The sequence below is a fragment of the Scyliorhinus canicula genome, chromosome 1 (genome assembly GCF_902713615.1).
Source record: "Scyliorhinus canicula chromosome 1, sScyCan1.1, whole genome shotgun sequence".
Taxonomy (NCBI): Eukaryota; Metazoa; Chordata; class Chondrichthyes; order Carcharhiniformes; family Scyliorhinidae; genus Scyliorhinus; species Scyliorhinus canicula.
In genome coordinates, this window is record NC_052146.1 from 23,596,891 (window position 1) to 23,611,857 (window position 14,967).

The following is a 14,967-nucleotide window of genomic DNA, read 5'->3' on the forward strand; positions in this document are numbered from 1 at the left end:
TATCTGGTAAAATAGATGTAAACTGGAAAGTTTTTAAACAGCAGTTTCAGTTATATCTGTCTGCATTTGTTTTAGACAGTGCAAGTGATAATCGGAAACCAGCATTATTCTTAACGATGGCTGGTCCACAAGCCATAGAACTGTATAACTCCTTTCAATTCTCAACGGGCGAAGATAAAACTAAATATAATGTTGTCATTGAGAAATTTGATCTGCACTGCAAGACTCAACTAACTGAAAGATTTATCTTTAAGAAAAGGATGCAGGACGACATGTGGCGCAGTGGTTAGCACTGGGATTGCGTTTCTGGGGACCCGGGTTCGAATCCCGGCCCTGGGTCACTGACGTGTGAAGTTTGCACATTCTCCCCATGTCTGCGTGGGTTTCACCCCCACAACCCAAAGATGTGCAGATTAGATGGATTGGTCATACTAAATTGCCCCTTAATTGGAAAACAATATTGGGTACTCTAAATTTATATAAAAAAAAAGAAAAGGATGCAAAAAGATGGGGAATCTATTGATTGCGTCATAACAGATTTGAAACTCAAAGCTAAAACATGTAATTTCTCCATACTATCTGACTCTATGATCAGAGACCAAATTGTCTTTGGAATCATAGATGAAAAGCTCAGGGAACGTTTGCTAAGACAAAAAGATCTAAAGCTAGAAAATGCAATTGAAATGTGTTGAGTAAATGAATTGTCTAAAAGTCAGTACTCTGAGTTTCTGAAAAATGAAAAGGGCTCGAAACCGAGCCTCGAGACCGACTGCATTGGAGCTGTGGCACAGTACAGGAAAATGTGTGTTTAGGACAGCAGTCATATTGTGCATGTGCATTCCTGACCTGAGATGGAAGAAGACCGTTCTGCGCATGTGTGAAGACACTTTGCTTGTGACGAAATAAATGTCATGATGTGGGGACGCTGTGGACACATCCACCCACATTAAAAATGCTCTGCATTTGGAAACACTTGCTCAAAATGTTTCAAACTCAACCACTTTGCTGTGTAATGCAGAACTTCCACTTAAAGCAACACAATTTAAATCTGCAAATCTACCAAAGACACACATGAACATAAGAAGTGTAGACACAACTGAAGAAACTGTTAAATGTGATAACACTACTTGATGCTTATTGCTTAGAAGATTCCTTCTTTGTAATAATAATTGAAAAATTTGACTACTATAGATGTTACTTTCAAATAGTACAATCTATTAACATTGAATCCGAATGGAACACACCGCTTAAAGTAAATGGTTCCGAAAATCATTTTCAAGCTGGACATAGGAGCTTCCGCGAACTTGATAAACACACATGACCTTTCACAACTTTGTCAACCTACTAAAATACAGAAAACAGATAGTCTATTGTGCGATTATAATGGCAATGCAATCACCTCATTGGGATCTTGTTGTGACAAATCATGACACCGTCACTTCCTTACAGTTTGAGATTGTTGATTCCAATCAATCTTCGCTATTAGGTGCACAAACCTGTCAGGATCTTCACCTAGTTCAAAGAATTTATAGCACAAGTACACCTCTTCCACCTGTTCAGGAATATATTCAAGGAATTCTTGATCGCTTTCCTCACTTCTTTGAAGGTATGGGTACTCTTCCATTTCAATATAAAATACAATTGAAACCAAATGCCAAACCAGTGGTATACCCTCCTAGAAGAGTTCCTGTTCCGCTTCATGAAAGATTAAAGCAAGACCTTGCATGCATGCAGAAACTTGGCATCATCTCCAAGATTACAGCACCGACTGATTGGGTCAGTTCAGTGGTGTGCGTCAAGATATCATCTGGAGAATTAAGAATTTGCATAGATCCAAAAGATCTAACTAAGAATATAAAGCATGAACATTATCCAATACCCAAGTCTGAAGAGATTACCATAAGACATAGGAGCAGAATTAGGCCACTCGGCCCATCGAGTCTGCCCCGCCATTCAATCATGGCTGATATTTTCTCATCCCCATTTTCCTGCCTTCTCCCCATAACCCCTGATCCTCTTATTAATCAAGAACCTATCTGTCAGCGAAACGGTGAATGCAAACATTTTCTCTAAACTGGACGCCTTCAGAGGATTTTGGCAAATGCAGTTGATTCTGGCAAATGCAGTTAGATGACACGAGCAAGAAATTGTGCATGTTCAACACACCGTTTGGTTGATACGGTTTCAACAAATTACCATTTGGTATTATTTCAGCATCAGATATTTCATCAAGCAATGGAACAAACAAGTGACTAAAGGCATCGATGGAGTACGAGTTTACGTGGATGATATCATCGTCTGGTCATCTGCACGTCAAGAGCATAATGCAAGGCTAGTGCAAGTCTTCCAAAGGATACACAAATTTGGTTTAAAACTAAACTGAGCCAAATGCAATTTTGGTGTATCAACTTCAAAGTTCCTAGGTGTTCAAATCTCAGAACATGGTGTGCAACTTGACGAAGACAAGATTGCTGCCATACAGAAGATGACAGTCTCAGAGGACAAGAAAGCAGTGTTCAGATTCCTAGGCGTTGTAAATTTTCTTGGAAAGTTCATTCCAAACCTCTCCCAACTTTGCGTCATCTCATCAAGAAATCTACGACATTTTCATGGACTGATGAGCACCACACACAATAGATGGATCTAAAGTCAACATTCACTACTGCACCTGTTCTTTCCTTCTTTGACCCTGACAGAGAAACAAAAATCTCAACGGATGCAAGTCAATTGGAGCAGTTCTTTTACAAAGAGATGATGATTCTTGTGGACACGCATTGCTTATGCATCGCGATTGATGACACCTACTGAACAACGGTATGCCCAGATAGAAAAAGAATGTTTAGGCTTACTTACTGGAATTCTCAAGTTTCTCGACTATGTCTATGGCCTACCAACATTCACGGTCGAAAATGATCACTGACCACTAGTTCACATAATTCACAAAGATTTGAATGACATGGCTCCTAGACTACAGTGTATTCTCATGAAGTTAAGACAATATGATTTTCAATTTGCCTATGCTTCAGGCAAAGATTTGATAATTGCTGATATATTATCTCATTCTATCAACTCAGAAGAACGACCACCAGAGTTCATTCAGCACATTGAAGCTCAAGTGCAGCTTCGAGCTGAAACCCTACCTGCATCAGATGACTCAAACTCATCAGAGATCAGACCAACAAAGATGAAATGTTGCAACGTGTCATTAACCATTGAACAATGGTTGGCCAAAAGGACACTGTTACAAATACAGAAACAGTCAATCTGAACTCACAGTTGTTGATGGTATTTTACTATGTCTCGATCGCATAGTGATTCCTATGACACTTCGACCCATGATACTACAAAAAAATACATGAACGTCATCTAGGCTTAGAGAAATGCTAAAGAAGAGCGAAACAGGCAGTATATTGGCCAGGTATCAACAAGGACATCACAAACCTGATTCTTGAATGTGAAACATGTCAACACAACCAATCAACTCAATCCAAAGAAACACTTGCACCACATGATCTTGAAAAGACTCGATGGTAAAAGTTGGAATCGACTTATTTCACTTTTATGGTCATGATTATATTCTAATCATTGATTAGTTCTCAAACTATCCTGAAATCACCAAAGTGTCTGACTTAACTGCTAAATCCATGATCAAGGCTTTGCAAGAAAGTTTTGCTCGACATGGGATCCCATGCAAAGTCATGACAGATAATGGACCTTGTTTTGATAGTTATGAATGGACAGAATTTGCTAAAGCATATAATTTTGCTCACATAACAAGTCCTCTGTATCCACAATCGAATGGAAAAGTTGAAAAAGGGGTTCACATCTTGAAACAACTTTTCAAAAAATCTCTTGATTCTGATTCTCACTTTACTAAATTACAGAACTACTCCTCTTGCAACTGGTTTACCTCCTGTTCAACTATTGATGAACAGAACATTACGCACAATTCTTCCATGCATTAGACTTCCTGATCCAGATCTTCAGCCAGTCAGCAACATCAACAAAGCATTCAGTAGAAATACTACAATCAACATGCGACGCCACTGGTACCACTGAATCCAGATGATCAAGTGAGGATTTTTATTCCCACTAGAGGATGGTCTGCTATTGCTAAGGTAATTTGTCAAGCAGCACCTTGTTCATACATCATTCAAACGAATGACGGTTCGATTCTCAGAAGAAATCGAAAATCACTTCTGAAAATTCAATCTCCAGCATGTTATTTCCTAATCTCCAAATGAATGAAAGTTTATTTCATACTTCATTAACATCTTCCAAGATACCAGAAGACGTTCAAGACTTCTGACACTCCACCTAGTGCATTGAGAAGATCATCCAGAATAGGGCAGCACGGTAGCATTGTGGATAGCACAATGGCTTCACAGCTCCAGGGTCCCAGGTTCGATTCCGGCTTGGGTCACTGTCTGTGCGGAGTCTGCACATCCTCCCCGTGTGTGCGTGGGTTTCCTCCCACTGTCCAAAGATGTGCAGGTTAAGTGGATTGACCATGATAAATTGCCCTTAGTGTCCAAAATTCCCCTTAGTGTTGGGCGGGGTTACTGGGTTATTGGGATAGGGGGAGGTGTTGACCTTGCGTAGTGTGCTCTTTCCAAGAGCCGGTTCAGACTCGATGGGCCGAATGGCCTCCTGCACTGTAAATTCTATGATAAGAAGAAAACCGAACAGACTTAACTTGTGAAGAATCACAAATGAACTGTTTGATTAATTTTTTTTCTTACTCACTTGTTAATTTAATATACATATCATGTATTCTGTGACAATGTTATACATTTTTTTTCTTTTAGTCATGTAGAAAATAAATGTCTAAAACAAAAAAGGGGGGGAATGTAATGATATGTATACTGCCAGTGTAGTAAAGGGTTAACATCTGTAACTATGTGTCAATCAAACACTAGAAGGCATTACTAATTCATTGTATATAAGATACCATCTCAAGGAATTCTGAGAGAAGCTGAAGAGAACATGGTGAGAAGCTGAGGAGAACGGAGTGAGAATTGATTGTAGAAGTACAGCACAAGGTCAAGTCATAGTGTAGAATAGATAGAATATTGATTACTGTACTACAGATTCAGTATTATTAGTTTAGTATCTGTTACTCAGTAAAGTGCGAACCTAGGGGCGAAATTCTCCCCCCCCCCCACGACGGCTGGGAGAATAGGGGGAGGGCCTTCCCGACTTTTTTGGCGCCCTCCCGCTATTCTCCCCCCCCCCCCGCCGAAATCCCGACACGAATCGCTGCCGCCGTTTTTTTACGGCCGGCAGCGATTCACAGCTGTTAGAAGGGCCGAAGTCCCAGCCCTTTACGACCTTTTTACGAACGGCAAACACACCTGGTCCTGCCGTTCGTAAAAACGTCGTGACCACCTGGAAAAAAATAACCATGGCACCGATTGGCACGGCAGTACCACGGCCGTGCCAAGGGTGCCATGGGCCCACGATCGGTGCCCACCGATCGCGGGCAGCGGGCCCGATGCCCGCGCACTATTTGTCCTTCCGCCGCCCCGCAGTATCAATACGCGGGGCGGCTGAGGGGCAACCCGGACCGCGCATGCGCGGGTTTCGCGCAAAAACGCGATGACGTCACCCGCGCATGCGCGGGTGGAGTCTTCCCGCCTGCGCATGCGCGGCTGACGTCATATGACGCGTCAGCCGGCGCTAAGTCCGACAAGCGGGCTTAACGATTTTCGTTAAGCCCGACTTGTCGGAGCCTCCGACGTCGGGCTGCTAGCCCCGACGGGGGACCAGAATCGGTCCCCCGTCGGGAAGGGGCGCGATGCCGTAAAACCCGCCCGGGTTTTACGGCAGTTTGACAATTTCTCCCATTTTGGGAGAATTTCGCCCTAGGTGTTTGTAGTGCGCCCGGGTGATCAGGAGGAGGGAATTGGTAGGCTCCCGTTTAAGAGGGCAGTGAAGAGTTTTAGGTACCTGGGGGTGCAGGTGGCCAGGAGTTGGGGGACTCTCCACAAGATTAATTTTACCAGGCTTGTGGAGCAGATGGAGGAGGAATTTACAAGGTGGGACATGGTGCCGGTATCGCTGGCGGGTAGAGTGCCGTCTGTCAAAATGACGGTGCTCCCGAGGTTCTTGTTCCTTTTTCAGTGTATGCCCATCCTTATCCCTAGGGCCTTTTTTGGAGGGTGACTAGCAGCATCATGAGCTTTCTTTGGGCGAGGGTGAAGAGGGTCTTCTTGGAGCGGGGCAGAGATGGTGGGGGGCTGGCGTTACCCAATCTCTCGGGGTATTATTGGGCAGCCAATGTGTCGATGGTGCGCAAGTGGGTGATGGCGGGGGAGGGTGCAGCATGGAAAAGGTTGGAGATGGCGTCCTGTGGAGGCACAAGCCTGGGGGCCCTGGTAATGGCGCCATTGCCGCTTCCTCCTACGAGGTATACCACGAGTCCGGTGGTGGCGGCTACCCTCAAGATTTGGGGGCAGTGGAGGCGACATGGGGGGGAAGTGGGGGGCTCGATGGAGGCTCTGCTAAGGGGGAACCATCGGTTCGTCCCGGAGAACATTGATGGGGGGTTCCTGGGGTGGCACAGAGCGGGCACCAGAAAGCTGAGGGACCTGTTCATTGACGGGAGGTTTGCGAGCCTGGGAGAGTTGGAGGAGAAATTTGAGCTCCCCTCGGGGAACACATGTTCAGGTACCTGCAGGTAAAGGCGTTTGCTAGGCGGCAGGTGGAGGGATTCCCTTTGCTGCCCGCGAGAAGGGTGAGGGACAGGGTGCTTTCGGGTGTCTGCATCGGGGTTGGGAAGGTATCTGATATCTACAAGGTAATGCAGGAGGTGGAGGAGGCTTCAGTAGAGGAGCTAACGGCTAAGTGGGAGGGGGAGCTGGGGGAGCAGATCGAGGATGGGACATGGGCGGATGCCCTGGAAAGGGTTAACTCTTCCTCCTCATGTGCGCGGCTTAGCCTCATCCAATTCAAGGTGCTGCACCAGGCCCATATGTCCGGGTCTAGGATGAGTAGGTTCTTTGGGGGCGAAGACAGGTGTGTCAGGTGTTCGGGGAGTCCAGCGAACCATGCCCATATGTTCTGGCCATGCCCGGCACTGGAGGAGTTCTGGAAGGGGGTGGCGAGGACGGTGTCGAGGGTGGTAGGATCCAGGGTCAAGCCAGGCTGGGGACTCGCGATTTTTGGGGTTGCGGTGGAGTCGCGAGTGCAGGAGGCGAGAGAGGCCGGTGTTTTGGCCTTTGCGTCTCTAGTAGCCCGGCGGAGGATCTTGCTACAGTGGAAGGATGCAAGACCTGGATCAATGACATGGCGGGTTTTATTAAGCTGAAGAAGGTCGAATTCGCCCTGAGAGGATCGGTACAAGGGTTCGTTAGGCGGTGGCAGCCTTTCCTCGATTTTCTGGCTCGACGATAGGGAGCTAGGTCAGCAGCAGCAGACTATGTTTATTTTATTTTATTTATTTTCAAGTTCTCTTGTTGTTTACCGGGGGTGGGGGGGCTGTTATATATGTGCTGTTACGGTATTGGGGGTGTTATGGTTTTATGTTGTTTTATTGTACTTTGTTACTGTTTGTTGTTACATATTTTGTAAAAAATTTTTAATAAAAATTATTTAAAAAAAAAAGTAAAGTGCGAACCTAATCAAAGTTAATAGTGTAAAATAAATTAGTTTTGATTCAAACTTCTTATTTTTATATTCTTTGTCAACACTAGATATCTGACTATCTTGGAGGAAAAGGCAAGGAATATAACACCTGCATCTACTACTGCTTCTGGCATCTCATTCCAGACACTCAACACCCTCTGTGTGGACAAAATTGGCCCTCTGGACCCTTTTGTATCTCTCCACTCTCACCTTAAACCTATGCCCTTTAGTTTTAGACTCCCTTCCTTTGGGAAAAGATGTTGACCTTATCTATGTCCCTTATTATTTTATAGACCTCTATCAGATCACCCCTAAGCCTCCTACGCTCCAGGGAAAAAAGTCTCAGTCTCTCCAGCCTCTCCTTATGACTCAAACCATTAAGACCCGGTAGCATCCGAATAAATCTTTAGTGCACTCTTTCTAGTTTAATAATATCCTTTCTATAATAGGGTGACTAGAACTGTACACAGTATTCCAAGTGCAGCCTTGCTAATGTCTAGTACAACTTCAGCAAGACGTTCCAACTCCTGTATTCAATGTTCTGACGAATGAAACCAAGCATGCTGAATGCCTTCTTCACCACCCTGTCCACTTGTGACTCCACTTTCAAGGACCTATGAACCTGTACTCCTAGATCTCTTTGTTCTATAACTCTCCCCAACATCCTACCATTAACTGAGTAGATCCTGCCCCGATTCAATCTACCAAAATGCATCACCTCACATTTATGTAGCTTAAACTCCATCTGCCCACTGGCCCAATTGATCACAATCCGAGGTAACAGCCTTCACTGTCCACTATGCCGCCAATCATGGTGTCATCTGCAAACTTACGAACCATGCCTCCTAAATTCTCATTCAAATCGTTAATATGAAAAACAAACAACAGTGGACCCAGCACTAATCCCTGAGGCACACTGCTGGTCACAGGCCTCAAGTTTGAGAAACAACCCTCTACAACCACCCTTTGTCTTCTGTCGTCAAGCCAATTTTGTATCCAATTGGCTACCTCACCCTGGATCCCATCTGCTGGCTTCTTTTGTCTGTCCTTTGTCCTGCTGCAAAGTTGATCATCTGTGTCTGGAAATTCGTTACGTATTCATAGCATGGTCTTGTTCTTTTGTGCAAATGTGAGTGGGTAAATCACAAAGTCCATATAGCGATAACAAGTTTGTATTGACTTGCATGCTCTTGTAGATGACCAGTATCGATTCCAGCCAGGGCCTCATGTAGAAGTTTATGTTCCTAGCCTATGTGTATCTTCTCCACCTGTCTTAGGCCCAACCATCTTCAGCTGCTTCATCAATTACCTTTTTGTCATCATAAAATCAGAAGTGGGGAGGTTTGAACCATTCACTACTCCTCGAACACTGAAGCAGTCTATGTCTAAATGTAGCAAGACCTGGACAATACCTCGACTTGAACTGAGAAGTGGCAAGTAACTTTCACGCTAGGTGACAGGCAATGACCATCATCTTACAAGAGAGCATTTAACCATCGCCCCTTGACACTCCTTGGCAATGCCATCGCTGAATCCCCCACGATCAACATCCTGGGGGTTACCATTGACCAGAAACTGAACTGGACTAGCCATATTGGCTATAAAAGCAGTTCGGAGGCCAGGAATCCTATGACGAGTAACTGACCTCCCTACTCCCCGAAGCTTATGCACCATCTACAAGGCACAAGTCCAGGGTTTGATGGAATACTCTGCACTTGCCTGGATGAGTGAAGCTCCAACAACACTCCAGAAGCTCAACATCATCCAGGACAAAGCAGCCTGTTTGCTTCGTACCCAGAAACATTCAATCCCTCCACCACCATTGAACAGTGGCAGCAGTATTATAATAATAATCGCTTATTGTCACAAGTAGGCTTCAATGAAGTTACTGTGCAAAGCCCCTAGTCGCCACATTCCGGTGCCTGTTCGGGGAATGTACCATCTACAAGGTGAACCACAAGAACTCAACAAGGCTCCTTAGGCAACACCTTCCAAACCTATGACCACTACCATCTAGAAGGGCAAAGGCAGCAGATACCTGGGAATATAATCACCTGGAGGTTCCCCTCCAAGACACTAACCAACCCGACTTGGAAATACATCGCCGTTCTTTCACTGTCGCTGGGTCAGAATCCTGGAATTCTTTCCCTAACAGCATTGTACATGTACCTATACCTTAAGAGGTCGGCTGCACACTATCACACCAGCTTCTGGAGGACAACTAGGGGTGAGCAATAAATGCTGACAGAACCAGCGACATCCACATCCTGTAACCTTTTTTTAAATGGCAGGCATTTACTGTTCTCAAGTATATAACCTTTTCTCAGTAATCTGGATTCAGCTTATCGATTTTCGATGGAATTCTTCTCTGCTCTTCCAACTTTATTGCTTTGTCAGTGATTTGGATCCTGGGAAGGACTGATCTGATGGAGGGGGGGTGTTCAAGGTGTAATCTACCAGCAACGCTGTGCCTGATCAGCAGTGCGCCACTGCGCAATGTGGCTGGTAAATGCCGGGAGACCTCGAGCCCACGATCTACCCAGCTCGTCACGAATCACGAGATCTAATGCTATGTCACTAGACGTCACAATGTGAAGCCCGCCCATTGTGGGCAGGGTCACATTTTAGCAAATCTGCATATTAGAACGGGCTAGCTAGTCTCACTCTAATATGCATTCCCGAGATCTAGCCAAGGCATGGGATCTATCCCCTTCGCCTCAGAGACCTCGTGTGAGCGCCGTTCGGTATTGGTCTCCCCAAACTGGGACCAGATGGATCGGCACTCGTGGGGTCTTCCATTGGATCAGAGGCCCCCAGGATGCCAGCCTGGCACTGCCAATGTGCCCAGGTGACACTGCCAGGGTGCTGGGCATGCACTGCCATGGTGCCAAGCTGGCATTGTTTGCTCGGTGAGTTGTTGTGTTTTGGTTCTTGTAGATTGGTATATAAGCAGAAAGAGGCTGTAAAGAGTTTGGGAATAGGCGCCGAAGCCAGGTCCGCTGGCACAACGTTCATGGTGCATAACCAGGGAGCAGACAGATAGTTCACACAGAACATTCTGGAAACGGACAAGACTATGAAAGAGAAAAGGCTGATTCATCTTTCGAGCAGGGTGTATGGTGACTCTTGAGTCTGTGTATTTGGATTAATCAGCAATTGTGCCAATCTGCGAAGACACTAATGGCTGCAAAAAGTATTATTCAGTCCAAGCAGGCTGCAGAAGCTTTTGATGGAACCCTGACTGAGGTTGTGTGCACAGTGTTCAATGATTACATCTTTGTGGTGGTCACACAGTATGGCAAAATGGGAACATTGATCTCTGCAACACCCTACAGTGTGGGAAATGATATCAGCAAACCCACATTTAGCACAAAGAGTCTAATGGAAAAGGATGAGCCTCTCATCCATGTCTATGCAAAGCACCTTGTGACTTTTGTTTCTGAGGAATCTGGGAACAAATTGGTGCTACTGGCATTGGCCTTGAAAGACGCAAATGTGGACAGTATTAAATCTATCAAACAGCTGATTCAAAGCTGCCGACTCTGGTGAGATTCATTGACCAGCTGAGTCTAGTGAATAATGTATAAAAGAGTAACATGACTTCTCTTCGTTCCACAAGGGCAAAAATATCACAATGAAAATCAAACTTCTTAACTCTGGCATGAATGTTGCTGAATGGAAATCGAGGAGCAACTTTACTTTGTCTTTTTGATGCAGGGGTCATTGAACTGGAAAGCTAGTGTTTGTACTCAGTTGAGAAACATAATTGCAGCATATTTTAGACTATGCATACTCCCAAGGCAATCGGCACCCTTGATGTTAATTAAGGCTGAAGTTTGATTTTTAAGGTAAAGATGGAACATTAGTGAAGGGAACACTAACTAGATTTTACATTCCATTCTTGAGTGTTCAGGCTGAAGCGAGGCAAGTAGTTAATGCAAAGATAGTGATTGGAGAAATGTAAATTGTGAGAAATGCATTGCAATAAAGTATATGAAAATTTTTAAAAATGTAAAAAACTATGAACACAAAGCTTAAGTAAGACTGAAACTAGTAAGCACTCTCCAGAAACCATTAAAACTAGATGGAAATCGATGGTGGTACTGAACAATTCACTATTACGATGTGAATTTGACCTAAAACGAAAGCCAACCTCATTAGTCTGTCTGCTTTTCAAAAACTGCACGTGTAGCAGAAATGCGCTGATCAGCCAAGGGTGCTGGTGTACTTCAGAACAAGAACAATGGAGACCTTCGGTGTATGCAAACCTGTGCTCTCCATAGCAGACATGAGGCACTATTTCATATTGTAGACATGGACCTTGACTCCATCCTTGGAGCAGATTCATGTTAGCTCCTGAATTTAATCGAACAATTATGTGTCCCAGAAGATGGCTGCCCAGCTGAATACTTCACATCCCTACAGGATATTAGAGTGTGCACGATTTATGATGATTCAGAAGAAATCCAGGTGGAGGACGACAAATCAGACAGAGACAGAAGAGCCAGCGAGCATTCTGCAATTCTGGTTAACAATCTTCAAGAATGTACATGTGCTCAGTGGCGTGATACAGAGGCATGACGAGCCCATTTAAAGCATCTGCAAGGTGTGAATGTTAAATGGACAGAGCATGAGAAGCCGTGGAGCTTCACTCTGGAGTTTAAGTTCGAGCCAAATGAGTATTTCACAAATGAGGTAATAGCGAAAGTATATCAGATAGATTTGTAGCCTCTTGAATCTTTCTGTGGTGAAACAGAAATCCTGGAATGCACAGTCTGTAAGATCGACTGGAGGGAGGGCAAAAAATGTAATGGCGAAAACGATTCAAACAAAACCGAAGCACAAAGGTCGAAGCACTCGCAGAACAGTTACAAAAGCAAGAAACTACGGCATCGCCTTCACAAAATAAAGAGAGGAAAGAAGAAAAGACTTGGAGAGCTAGCTCATCCCACTAACAAAACCAGAATTGGGAACAACGGGAAGCAGCAAACAGCGTCAAGCCAGGAAGTGCAAAAGAAAGAGTCTAGTGACACGAGCATAGCAATCAGAGACACAAGCCTTCCAAAGGCACAGAGCAAAGTGGAAAATAAACAAGAGGTCGGCACATAAACCAGTCTTCGAAGAAGCTGGCAGCAGCTCGAATGATCACAGAGGTGATCCTGTGAGGGAGGCACAATGATTTATGCAAAACAGACGGACACTGGCCAGGCATTACATGTTTATGGACACCCTAGTAAAGCTCATTCAGTTAAAAGATCAATGTTGGCTGTAACAAATCTTAATGTTTTCTGAGGAAGGGGGATGTGGTGATATGCCTGTAAGAACTGTATAGGTGGATGGTGTGCGACCTCCAACCAGTAGGTGATGGTGCAGACACACCATGGAGTCTCAAGACTGTGGTCATGTGACCAAAAACTCCACTAGAAGTAGGGATACATTGGCCATCAGCTGATAGTTGTAGGAGATGGCAGTAAGACATACAAGTGAACCGTCGTGCTAGGTGTAGTTCCAGAGAAGTACAAAGAAACTCCATGATAACTTGCTCAGTAACAGATCGCTATGTTACCATGTGTGATTCAGTAAAGATCTTGGTTTGGACAATTCCAGGTTTTTGGTGAATTCCTTTGCAAGACATCAAAAACCAAGCTGTGCAGTAATTGCAGAGCGTGTGCCAAGGTTTGTGATCCACTGTATCCTTGCCATCAGCTTCACACAGCATTGGGGCAGGAGTCTGAGGGACTCCTTTTCTGCTCATACTGTCCATGAAGCATTTATCTGAGAGCAGTATCAACAGCCACAACCCAATTCTCCATTCACCACACCTTACCTCACCTCTGTCGTTGACCAGTAAGATTCTGTGATGGTCACAATACAAAAATAAAAGCAATCACAAAATAAGCCAGCGTGGCATCATGGGACCTTCACTTTTTTTTTGTCCATACTTACAAATATGGCAGGAAAAGCAAGCTGTGCAGCTGGTGGGCTGCACTCCACTTCTCCCACATGTGTTCACACTTGAAAAAAAGATGAGAAAATTCTGCTCCGTGTATTTGTGTTTCCAAAGGTGAAGATGCCACATGAAATGAAATTAAATGCAAACTGCTTATTGTCACAAGTAGGCTTCAAATGAAGTTACTGCGAAAAGCCCCTAGTCACCACATTCCGGCGCCTGTTCGGGGAGGCTGGTACGGAAATTGAACCTGAATTGAATGCTGCTGGCCTGCCTTGGTCTGCTTTCAAAGCCAGCGATTTAGCCCAGTGCTCAACCAGCCCCATAAAAGGTAATTGCGAAAGAGAAGAGCTCATGGTTTTGTTGGTGATTATATTAGCATGGATAGAGGAGGAAGATTGGCTAACTAACAGGAATTAGTGAGTCATAATAACTGGGTCATTTTCATCTTGGCAAACCGTAACTTGTGGCATGGACAGGGATCACTCCTGGGCCTCAACTATAATGTCGGAACCCTTTTTTTGTTTGCTGTGAAATAGGTACGACCACAGAAATCAAATGTAAACTAGTCTTTTCTAGTTATATCTATGCATGTATTAGGAAGAGGCACACAGTCACACAGTACATTCACGAGATACATTGCCCCCTCACATTACTACCCCTGGCCAAGCCACCTTCCCATGGCCCCTCAACATTAACCCCTGAAAAGAATGCACAATCTTAAAAAGTTATCTTATTAAAAAAATATTTAAGTCATACTTTTGCCATTTTTAACGGGAGAAGTGATGCTGGAAAACTAATACTCCTCTCAGGGACATGCAGCTCTCTCTCCCTCTCACACACTCGCTTCTCTCTCACACGCACATGTTTCCCTCTCTCATTCACTCACGCACACACACACATCTCCCTGCCTTTGGTATGAAAATGAAAATCGCCACATTCCGGCGCCTGTTCGGGGAGGCTGGTACGGGAATGGTTATGGAGGCTGGTATGGAGGGCATTATCTATGAGGAGAGGTTGGAGAAACTTGGTTTGTTCTCACTGGAATGATGGAGGTGAGGGGTGACCTGATAGCAGCCTACAAGATAATGGGGAGCCTGGACAGAGTGGATAATGAGAAGCTTTTCCCCCAGGTGGAAGAGTCAGAATGTGCAATTCACCTAACAAGTACGTCTTTCAGGACTTGAGAGGAAACTGGAGCATCCGGAGGAAACCCACGCAGACATGGGGAGAACGTGCAGACTCTGGACAGACAGTAACCCAAGCCAGAATCGAACCTGGGACCCTGGCACTGTGAAGCAACAGTGCTACCCACTGCTACCATACTGCCACAAATCAAATCCGCCTTCATGGAATTGGGACTTCTGAAATATTCTCCAAGATGGATGCAT

At 44.7% G+C, this 14,967-nt stretch overlaps 1 protein-coding gene across 1 annotated transcript in view; it reads left to right on the forward strand.

Moving 5' to 3' along the window:
- Window positions 1-14,967, forward strand: part of LOC119978289 (aldehyde dehydrogenase, mitochondrial-like) — an 86,430-nt gene that overhangs the window by 31,385 nt on the left and 40,078 nt on the right. The window lies entirely within an intron of this gene.